Here is a 12,078-nt window from a genome sequence, read left to right as displayed (position 1 = left end):
ATGCATATTGACCCTTTGGCTCAGTTGTTGAGCAACCATTACATTCTAGTGGTCATCAGTGAGATAGCAATCTGACATGCTGGGGCTGGTGGAATGCTGGGGGTTGTGGGTTCAGTTGGAGGCTTTGCTGCTGTTGGACTGGTGGTCCTATTTATGTTTATTGAATAAACTTTTGGAAATGAATTTGCTGCACGTGTGATACTGCTACCTTAAAATTGGTGATGACCACCTGCTGGGGCAGGTACTTGCGGACCACCAGTTTCCCTATGAACCCACGGATTTTCAAGAATTGTTTTGTGATGAAGATTGCCTCCTAACTTCAATGCGGAACTGTATAGCTGCCGTGTACCGTGAGTAACACTTCTCACTGAAGTGTCAGATTTAAGAACTTTCTTACATTTTTTTAACAATTACTTTGCCGGTTGAACCGTCACCGACTTTGTTGTCGTTTAAATTTCGTCAACGCGTGACCACAGAATTCCATTCATGTGCACCTACCTTCCAGCCGTGGCTCGGGTGATGCAACAGTGCCTGCAGGAGCCTCGTGTCTGAAGAGGTGTAGGCAGACACTTCAAGTCGTCGTTGCTGCCACGTCAGACCATCGCTGCCGCACCGGACCGTGGTGTCCTTCTTGATTTGGCAGAATAAAGAGTTGCGGTTCACATCTGATGTGGAGACATCATCAACACTTCCGAGGCATGGTCTGGTCTTCCAGTTGAAGTACTCATTTTCTGGGCATGCGCGGCGACACACATACCCTTTTCAACTGGAAGTCCATGTTTATACGTGCGCGGTGATGAGCACACCTTACTTTATGTTATTAGACTTTTGTAAAAGCGCAAGTCTACACAACGTTGTGCACATTACAGTGATTCTTCAATTTCAAGCATTTTGAGCTGCCCGGTGATGCCCATACCTATCTGTTTAAATCAATTTTTACCAAGAAGCAACGTGAGTAGCACGGTGATGCGCACACCCCATTGGTTTATGGTTCAAGAATTAGCACATCTGATCAAATGTCATCTCTAAGGGTTTCACGCTTGTTATAGTGTTGGCATCCTGGTATTATACATTTGTTATTATTAACTTTGTTTTGATCACAGTCTGTAGAAGTTTTTCATTCACATGTCATTATTACTAAGTAATTTTCTTTTTCTTCTCTTCTTTTCTCCTTTCTTATTTATAAGCATTACTTGTTTCTTACATTATGGCATCATCTAGCATGTCCCAGCCACCACAGTTTCTCTCTGATAAGGGGGATCCCATTTTGCCTTGGAACAGATGGAATCTTTTATTTCATTCATATTTACTTGCCATTGGTGGTGAGAAGTTTTCTGCTCTCAGTAAACAGGCAGTTGTGTTACATAATTTAGGGATTGAAGGTATACATGTGTATGAGAGTCTGGATGAAATTATTTTGGGGAGTGGTGAAGGCGAACCGGACAGTGTGTTTGATACGTCGGTCATGATGTTGGAAAGGCATTTTGGAGCTAAAGTAAATGTTGTACTAGAACGACACAAGTTTTTCCCAAGGGTTCAAGGTAAACAAGAAAGAATTGTAAGTTATGTGGCAACTCTAAAAACGCTAGCGCGCACTTGTGATTTCGAACAACTCACTGATTCTCTAGTAAGGGTCAGATAGTAAGATGCACCAATGATGTCAGGGTTCAACAAAAACTTATTGCTAAGAATCCAGATCTTAAAGAAACAATAGATATTGTTGAAGGTCTAGAGAACACAAATATGTGGGTACGTGAGATGAGGAATGACAAAAACAATGTTATGGCCACTGAGGAAATAAAGAAAGATGGTGATAAAGGAGCTGGTGATAAGGGAGATGAAATAAAAAAACAGAGCAATAGTGAAATGCGCAAGAAAATGTTTGGAAATGAGCACCTGAATGTTGGACGTACTACCGGTGGTTTGCAGTGTTTCAGGTGTGGTTGTGATGGACATTTGTCTAACAGCCAAAGTTGTTTTGCAAGATTTGCAGTGTGCAAACAACTGCGGGGAAAAAGGGACACTATGCTTGCGTGTGTCGCAGTGCGAAGAGTCAGGTTGCGCATTGTATGGAAGAAAAAGGAAGATTATGTTGAGTATAAAAGAAGACGGAGTAATTGATGGTAACAAATTAGAATGTGATATTATGGTTGGAGATAAACAAGTGTCAGTTTTGGCTGATTCTGGATTTCCTTACACAATTGTGGGTGATAAGAATTGGGAAACCTTATTTGGCACAGAAGAGATAGAGTTGTCTCCACCTGATATTAATCCGGTAGGGTATGGTGGAATGAAAATTGATGTAGTGGGGTACGCTGTAATGAAGATACAATTTAACGACAGGGAACAGTAGGGAAAGTCTATGTTGCTAAAAGAGGGTATAACTTGCTTGGGTGGAGACACCAAAGGGACGAGCATTACATTGAATCCCAATACTCATGAGAAAGTGTTGCTGTTGTCTACTTACTAATCACCTGATGATATATGTTCCCAATTTCCCATGGTATTCAGCGAAAAACTGGGTTTTTTGAAAAATTTTGAGCACATAATTGTTTTAAAGCACGGAGCCCAGCCTTTTGTGTGTAAAGTAAGTAAGGTGCCGAATTTAATGATGGAGTCCTTGGAGCGAGAAATCAAGAGACTACTTGAAGCTAGTGTCATTGAGGAGATCGGGTGTTCGGAATGGTTGGCTCCAATTGTTTTGGCACCCAAGGATGGTGGGAAAAATGTTAGGATGTGTGTGGACTTGAGGGAACTTAATATGCACAACTGGGTAGACAGACAACCTTTACCTAACATTTCGGAGACTTAAGCTCTAATAAAAGGTGCAAAGTTTATCACTGTAATGGACCTGTCCTCCGCTTACCACCAGGTTTTGCTCCATCTGGATTCTAGGCACCCTACATCATTTGTGACACCAGTGGGTGCATTCAGGTTCATTTGCATGCCGTTTGGATTGGCTTCCGCAGCTGCTTGCTTCAAAGAGTCATGCACAAGGTATTAGAAGGATTACACAAAGGGCTTATTTTTCAGGATGACATTTTGGTTTAGAGGTAAGGATGAACAAGAGCATGACAAGCAGTTGTGGGAAGTTCTTACTCGCTTGCAAAACACTGGACTTGTGATCAAGAAAGAGAAGTGCAAGTTTCAAGAAACGTCGGTGAGTTATCTTGGACATACAATTTCAGGGGAGGTAATTAGTCCCAAATTGGATTTGGCTGAGAGCGTTGTGAAGGCACTTGTACCAGTGGATAAATATCTAGTATGATCTTTACTGGGACCAGCAGAGTTTTGTTCAAAAGTTTGTCCCCAATTTTGCTAGTTAGTCTTTACCCTGAGATCATTATTGAAGAAGAATGAAAAGTTTGTGTGGTCGCAGGAGTGTGCTATTTCTTTTGACAGCATCAAGAATATTATAGGAAAAATGCCTACTCTTGGGCACTTCGATGCATGAAAGAAAATGTTGTTGACGACAGATGCTAGTAAAAGTGGTTTTGGGACAGTTTTATCTCAAATTGTTGTTGGTGAGATGAAGATTGTGGCGTTTGCTTCTCGTTTACTCCGTGGTGCTGAAGATCGGTATTCTCTTGTGGATCGCGAAGCATTGGCTGTGTATTGGGCAATCCATCATTTCAAGTTCTTCCTGTGGGGTATACCTATTCTTGCTGGTTCAGACCATCGGCCGTTGTGCCAAATTTTCACATGTAGGGATGCTGAGAACTTATGTCCATGGATCAAGAGGTGGATGGAAGGGTTGACTGAATTCAATGTCAAAGTGGAATATGTGCAAGGTTGGAAACATCTACCAGCTGTTTGTTTGTCAAAGATGCCTTTAAATAAGTATGGTGGAGAAGTGGACAAGTTGCATGGGTGTGCGAATCGGCGTTTGATGCTGACGAGTGGTCCCAGGCATGCTAGGAGGAAAAGGATTGGGAAGAACTGAAGGATTGGATTGTTAAGCTGACAGAGATGTGCCATACTCTTTGAAGTGTTTCATGAATTTGAAAGATGAATTGTGTTTAATTGAAGAAAAGCTGTTGCGAGGACAAAAAGTAATACCGCCTTGCGGGTTGTGGAACAAGTTGATTAATTTAGAGCATGAAGGATATCTAGACAGAAATTTAACCAAGGCTAGGGTCAGTGAATGGTATTGGTGGACAGGTATGGATCGGTAAATTGAGGAAGTAGTGAAAGATTGCTGGGAGTGTGCGAACAGTCACAAAAGCAAGAAAACACATACGATTCCTTTGTCATCAGTGGAGGTCCCTGCCGAACTTTGGTCCAAGTTGGGGTTGGACATTGCTGGACCATTTGAACTTCTGGGTAATGAGAAACGTTATGTGTTATTACTTTTTTTTAACATACAAACAAAGAAACCGTGGATACACGATACATACTGGATGTCAGACATTATCAATTGGTGTAGGGTAGAAAGTACAGCATTGATTTCCTCGAAAAAAAGCATAAAGTTAGAGTCAATTTTCATACATTTACAGTTAATGAGGGTCATACATGAATTATCTACACCTATCAACAGTAAGTCAGGAACAATAATTTTCAAGACAATCTCCCCGATCTCTCTGTTATCAAATCTGGTCCCTGTTCCTCATCTCCCATTTCCAAGCCATAGTATTCTATCCATGGAGTCCAAATCTTTCGGAATTTTCGCGGGCATACCCTTGCTTTATATGGTATTTTTTCCATATATAGATCCAAGCAAGCTCTCCATTCCTTAAGTGTAGGGAGTTAGTGGATACCCCAAGCTATATCCCTCTTAGCTACCACTAGACCCAGATTGACCAACGTGAGCTTGTTACGCTGTAAGTCTACCTCTGTTGGGATTCCCAATAGGACATACCTGGCTTCTAACTCAATTTGAGCTTTCAGTATGTTGTTAAATTCCCTCAGTATCTTGGACCGAAATATATTTTAATCAGGCTGCACTCCCACAGGGAGTGTATAAATGTGCCGCGTTCTGTGTGGCATCTAAGACATTCCGGGGTGTCCGCTCTTCCCATGTTGTGTAGTCTGGCTCTGTCAAAGTAAGTCCTGTGTCGGATTTTGTATTGGATAAGGCACAGTCTTTGTTTTATTGCCACTTCGCTTGGATGCATAAGGGCAGCTTCCCAGTCAATGTCTTCCATTGGGCCTGTGATGAGCTCCCATTTAGCTCTAAGTGGACCAAGTTTGTCGGGCATGTTGTTAATCAGTGTTCTGTATGTCAGCGAGATAGCCTTGGCAGGAATCTCCTCCTGCAAAAGTCTGCCGTCTAAGGGGGAATATTCCAGCAGCGTCGCGGCATCCAGTCCCTCTGCCTGCCAGGCATGTCGCAATCTAAGATAGGCATAGGTTTGGGTGTCATGTAACTGATATGTAGCTTGAAGTTTGCTGAAGGGTGCCAGAGTGCCTTTCTCTATGATGTCTCCCAGTTTGGAGATCCCTATCACATCCCGCTGTCTAAAGCCTCTCAGCTTTCCAATCTCAGATAATCTCATTCCTTCCTATAATGGGATCTCTCTCGTAGGTTTCATGTCCCACTTCATTTGCTTTTCAACACTTTTCCATGCTTCCAGCACCCTCTGGGTGGCCGGTAAGAGTCGACTACTACCCTTGCCTCCAAAGATATAGTGTAGTTGTTTGTGGTCTCGGAACTGGAGTCTTTCCAGTACATATGTGGGATGGTCTCTTGCGACGTGGTTCCATTCGTTAACTATAATGAGATGGGCTGCTCTATAGTAGGCCAAGCCCCCATTGTATGGGTTCCGCAGCAGCGTTTGCAGCGCTATTCTTGGATGCGCTCCATCCCACAGAAGTATACGTAGCTCGTTGTTGAGGGTTGCAAAAATGGTCTTTGGTATTGTACAATAGGTGTTTTTTAACACATAAAGTAACTGGGGGAGTGTGACCATCTTGTACATAGCGGCTCTACCCATTATCGTCAGAGGGAGTTTCCTCCATCTCTTGACATCTTTCTGAAAATTTAAGAGGACTTGTTTGATATTATGCGCTAAGCTGGTTGCTACGTCAGTGGTGATATAGAGTCCAAGTTAATTGAACCCCTCTGGAGACATCCGAAGCATCTCGGGTAATCCCGGGGTTCTATGATGCCTCCCACCGGGTATAAAGCGGACTTGCTCCAGTTAATCCTATATCCTGCATTACGGCCATATTCTTCAAATATTTGTAAGATTTTTGGGAGTGTCTCGGCCAGGTCTGTAACATATAATAAAATATCATCGGCATACAGGGATATGCGTTCCTCCTCTAAAAGTTGTGACCCATCTATAAAACCGCCCAGCCCCTGATGGGATCTAACGACTCACGCCAGAGGTTCCAGTATCAGGGGGAAACAGTAACCGGTACAAGGGACATCCTTGTCTAGTGCCCCTCTGAACAGGCGAGCTTGCCAAGGTCGCCCCATTAACTCAGACTTTAGCCTTAGGTGCAGTATAAAGGAGTGTCCGCCATTCCAGAAATACTGGACCAAATCCAAATTTTGCCAGCGTGTCTCATGAATGGCCAATGTACTGTATCGAATGTCTTTTCGGCGTCAAGTGAGAGGAGCAAGTGCGGGCTATCACTGTTCTTAACCGTATCCATCCAGTTGGCGAGCCTTCGTAAATTGAAACGTGTGGCTTGCTTAGGCATAAAGCCAGATTGGTCTCTGTGTAACAGAGGTGGTAATGACCGCCAGAAGGCGCATCGCCAGAATAGTGGCCAGTATCTTTGTTTCTGAATTGAGCAGTGATATGAGTTGATAGGACCCGCACTCCCCTGAAGGTTTCACTGCTTTGTGTATCACCACCACCGTTGCTGTTCAAAGATCATTTGGAAGTACCCCTTCCTCTTTCGACACTCAGAACATATTTAGTAAGTACGGGGCTAGCAGACTGCTGTTCAGTTTAAAGAATTGCCCCGGCAGCCTGTTAGAACCCGGGGTTTCCCCTGACTTTTGCCGGCCTATAGCCTCCATCACTTCCTCGAGGGTTAAATCTTCGTTTAACTTGCCCCTCTCTTTCAGGGAGAGTGAGGGAAACTCAATTGCTTCTAGATAATTGCCTATTTGTGCCTCGCTCGGTTATGTGTTATTACTGGTTGACTACACCTCGAAATGGGTAGTGACTAGGGTGCCGATCACGATCCGGTAAAAAAATTGCCCGTCCGACTCGTATCCGGTCTTTTTACCGTACGAATCGTACAAGTGCCGTACAAACTGGCAATCACGATTCGCATGGTAAAAAGCCCATTTGAGTCGCATTGGGAATAATTCCCCATACGTCCTCGGGTCGGAAAATGTGTCTGACACCTCCCCGGACGATTTACCGTACAAACGTGAAAAGTGAAGTCCGACCGCGCAAGTACGATCCATCCCGTGCGTCCGATGTCACAACCGTATGGAAAAAACACCGTCCGCACCGAACTCCCATTGCAACCATGGAGACATGTGCCCGCATACGCGCCGTACCCCCCCAGCCCCTGTGAGTACGCACCGAACCCCCCGTGTATGTACACCCCTGTACGTGTCGAACCCCCCGTGTATGTACACCCCTGTACGTGTCGAACCCCCCGTGTATGTACACCCCTGTACGTGTCGAACCCCCCGTGTATACACGGTACACGGGTGTACATACACGGGGGTACGACACGTACAGGGGTGTACATACACGGGTGGGGTACGACTCGAACGTACAGGGGTGTACATACACGGGGGGTTCGGTGCGTACTCACAGGGGCTGGGGGGGGTTCAGCGTGTACTCACGGGGGCTGGGGGGGGTACGGCGCGTACCGGGCCCCCTATTCTGGTCGTTTTGCGGCGTACTTCGCTTGTCCGGCACTTTTTGGGTGCCGTAAAAATATTGCCGTCCGGACTGCTGTCGGTTCGAATCGTACTTCCTGGGTCGTGAAACGCTGCCTGACAGCGTCCCGACGTCACGTCGGGGCATTCCCGGATCACATTCGTATGTATATTTTCGTCGGACGGTGTTTTTTACGATTCGTACGGAAATGGTGTTTCCGTGCGAATCGTACTTCCATGTTTGTATAGTTTTACGACCAGGTACGAGTCGGACGGAGAAAACGCTCCGACCGACGGTTCGTACCCGGTTTTTCCAGGATCGTAATCGGCACCTAAGTGTGTACCTTTTGTTAACACGAGGACAGTGATAGAAGTTCTCTCTGAGGAATTCTCCAGAGAAGGTACCCAAGTGCCTTATCACCGACAATGGGTTGCATTTGGCATCCCATGAGATGTGTTCCTTTCTTAAGGAATTATCTATCAAACATTACAAGCGTTATATTCACCGTAGGCCAATGGCCTGGCAGAGATTATGAACAAAATAATGAAGAGTTGTGCTCAGAAAGCTTCACAGACTAGGACTTCTCTCAAGTGTATGCTTAGGGAGACTTGGTGGGCTCACCGCAATACGCCTAATTGTGTGACCTTGCTCTCACCCTTTTCTGTCCTGAGAGGCAGGAAGCCACATGATAAGTTGAACCCTGCACTGTTAAGGTTGAGTCTTGGTGAGATGAAAGAGAGGTATGTTGTGAAACCCTTACTTAAAGAAAGTCTCAAAGCTAAGAGGGTAGCTCATCAAGAGAATTACAAGGCCAGGTTTGATGTCAGGAATGAGGTTTGGGACAAGAGTTGGAGTGTGGGAGAAAAGGTGCTGGTCCGGAAGCCGGGGTTCTTAAGAAAGGGACATTTGTGATTGTGGAAGGGAAGAAAAATGTGGTGCACTTTAATTCTGGAGATATGTGGAGGATGTCCAGGTTAGTTAAGTGGAATGATTGTAGTCAGAGAGCCAACAGAACTTTGCATGGGTTGGGTCTTCTTGATCAATCAGGTTGTGTGGATGAGCAAGGTCAAAATCCAGATGGTGGTCATTTCACCAAGAAATTGAGGCTCCGTCCAGTCTTGCATAGTGATTATGCTATGTCGTAAAGTGTTCAGGACATGCAATATTTCCTTGCAATTGTGTTATGCCATGTTATGTATTTGAACTTCATTCATTCATTTTTTCCCCCAGTCATTATTAACTATGAATTTTGTTTTATGCATTATATGGGGGAAGATGTGTTGTGGTTTGTACTCATGGCTATTCATATTGACCCTTTGGCTCAGTTGCTGAGCAACCATTACATTCTAGTGGTCATCAGTGAGATAGCAATCTGACATGCTGGGGCTGGTGGAATGCTGGGGGGTGTGGCTTCAGTTGGAGGCTGAGCTGCTGTTGGACTGGTGATCCTATTTATGGAAATGGATTTGTTGCACATGTTATACTTCTACCTTAACAGGTTTCTCAAGCCAGGTGAATTTTGAATTTTATCTATCTCAAGAGACGGGCTCTTGCCCTTTTATTCTCTGCTGGATCTATAGGAATACCAAATTCTTTCATCTGTGCTGAGTCACATTGGCTGTTTGTATGATGGTTGCACGATGGCAAATAAAAGCGCCTCTTCCTGTTTCTCATCTATAAACACACACTCCAGAGAAGCCATCATCAAGCGATTGCATGTCTTTATCTGTGCCATAATCCTCTACCCCAAATGTGGGTAATCAAACAGTAATAGGTGTTTGTGTTCATACTTCTTTACACTATTTAGTGGGATATCAACTATTTACTCTTCTTTCACACGTCTTTGGTACACTGTAACACACTGGCTTGGAGGTCTATCCCATCTCTACCCACTTGCAATATCAGATTTTAGTCACCTCTTTTGTCGGGAGTATCTTCAACAAAACTCAGCCATCTTGCCAAAAGCACAAGCACTGCTCATAGCATTTGTTCCTCATGAACCTTGGGCATTTCCCTTGGAACTTTATTAACTGTTCTGTAAAATGTTGCACTCCGCCAAAGGACTAAAAAACCTGTAACACTATCTCCACTGAGCCACTCTGTAGTTACGTTGGTATCTATTATCCTTCTAAATATGTATTTGTGTGTATTTTCCAAGTCGTGTCTATGCGTCCTTCACTATATCAGCCAAAGTAGTGATTCAAATTATAATATACAGTTTGTTTGTTCGTTTTTGTTTTGTGAGAAATATAGAATATTCTATTTTTTATGATTCACATTTTTGTAAAATCATTTAATTTTTAAGATTTTCACCTAATTACTACAATTATATTGTTTTCCAGGAAAAACTGTATTTGGGGAAATTTATCGTGGAAAGGAATATATTGCTGCTTGCATTTTTCAAAAATAGAAACTGGAGGTTTGATTTGACAAATAATCGTCCTGGATGAAAAGAAAACAAGGCAAACGTCTGCTTAGAACTAATTCACAAGCAACATTTATGTTGGCTAAAACTCAGGCAGCGATATTGCTCAGAATTTCTTACCAAAAAAATCTACACTGGGAAAACTCTGTAAATGCTTATGTTTGGTAATATGTTCTGTATTTAATTGGGAAAGGAAATAGCGAGTACTCATTTTTGGTTACAACTGTAAGTGCTGTAAGAACTATCTGAACATTCATTTTGTCAATTACATTTCGGGATATCTCTGTATTTCAATTGTCGCCTAGCAAAATGTTGGAAAGTCTCACATTGTTCTATTTTTTCAGGTCACTACGATGAGAGAAGTGCAACGCTCGAGTTCCAGTCCTGGAGGATCAGATTGCTCTGGGGCCACTTCTCCTAGTGTCACCGGAAGTGGCAGTGCCCGGAGACGCTTCAGCCCTAGAACATCTTCCTTCAGGGTAAGATAATGGTGTAGGGGTGGAAAACAGGCAGACTTAAAGTGTTGGGATATAATTTAACCAAACCGACCATCTACTGAAGGCTAAATTCCACTACAAGCTTATGTAGCTCATATCTGCTGGGCTCCTAGCCTTTGATGCTCAGAAACATAAGATAAACAATTTAATTATTAATCAATGAAATGTTCACTCTTACCAAGATTCTGAGAAATAGGATTTGGGTCATTTGTACACAGAGCGTATACATTCAGGGGATAGAAGCTACAGATATGATTTTGTGTATATAGTACAATTTTAATCAAGATGACAGTGATATCACAAAATTGGTTCTTTAGAAGAGACCTAGAGAAATAATGGAACTTCAAGAGGTACCAAAATGGTGGCCCAAGATGTTAAGTGGTAGTGGTAAAATGCAATGATCATTCATAAACTATATTAACTGGAGCGCAAAAGGATTAACAGATATAACATTCTTACCATGTCTCGTAGTTAGCTTTATTGCAACTTAACTGTCATTCTCACAAGGCATCAGATGCCTCCGTAAAGCTAGCTCAGCCGATTCAAATCGCATTTCGTGCATACTAACCTCCCATTTCACTTTCTGCAAGGTTTGCAGCCCTGTCTTTCCTCATTCCTTTATCGGCGCCCACCTCGCTTGTCTTCTGCCACACATTATTCATGATGGTGTTGTGGTGGGAGACCATTTGAATGTTAGGGCAATGGTGTTTTACACCCTCTGCAATTTTTTATTTCCAGATAATGATCTCCTCTTCAGTTTCTGATTTGATGCATTACAGTGTTGAAGATGGTGATAGAAAGGGTGGGAAAAAGTCTTACAGATTCACACTCTTGTCGATCACTCGCTGAAAAACCATCTCAATATCTGACAGCCAGTGGCAGCTGGCACGGATCTGGGGTGGCAGGGCTGGGGGCGAGGGTGTAAGGGGGGTGTAAAAAAAAAGAAAAAGACACTTACCTCCTCGCCGCTGTCTCCCACATCGTCTCTGCTCCTCATCGGCCGAACAGGAAGCAGCCAGGCTCCCATGAGACAAACACAACGCTGCAATGCAGCATTGTAATTGGTCTGAGTGTCGTAGTTCACTGCTCAGATGGAGCCTGTGGGCCTGGACATGTTCTCCACCCAGGCTGTAATGCAGCCTGGGTGGAGAGCATTCTAAGTGCACATGACTGTTTGGCCGGCCCGACACAGCCGGTGTGAGAAGTTGGCCTGGCATATGCTGGTCACTAGTTATAGTGGCCACCTTGCACCAGTCCAATTCGACTCTTCTGGTAGATAGGTTTAAGACAACCTTTTAAAGAAAGGTATCCTATTGGTAGCTGTGAAGAGCAGCCTTCAGGCTAAGTCTCAGAGGAATGT

The 12,078-nt window shown here is 43.8% G+C and overlaps 1 long non-coding RNA gene across 1 annotated transcript in view; it reads left to right on the top strand.

Annotated features, from left to right (window-relative positions):
- The window catches only part of LOC146870626 (uncharacterized), a 68,981-nt gene that overhangs the window by 43,319 nt on the left and 13,584 nt on the right, over nucleotides 1-12,078 (top strand). The window contains exon 3 of the long non-coding RNA XR_014978760.1: nucleotides 10,566-10,700. This is a non-coding gene — a long non-coding RNA (uncharacterized LOC146870626). The remainder of the gene's footprint in view (nucleotides 1-10,565; nucleotides 10,701-12,078) is intronic.

The sequence above is a fragment of the Triturus cristatus genome, chromosome 1_1 (assembly GCF_964204655.1).
Source record: "Triturus cristatus chromosome 1_1, aTriCri1.1, whole genome shotgun sequence".
NCBI classification, from domain to species: domain Eukaryota; kingdom Metazoa; phylum Chordata; class Amphibia; order Caudata; family Salamandridae; genus Triturus; species Triturus cristatus.
The sequence above is the reverse complement of the archived record's forward strand: the minus strand, read 5'-3'. Positions and strand labels throughout refer to the sequence as shown.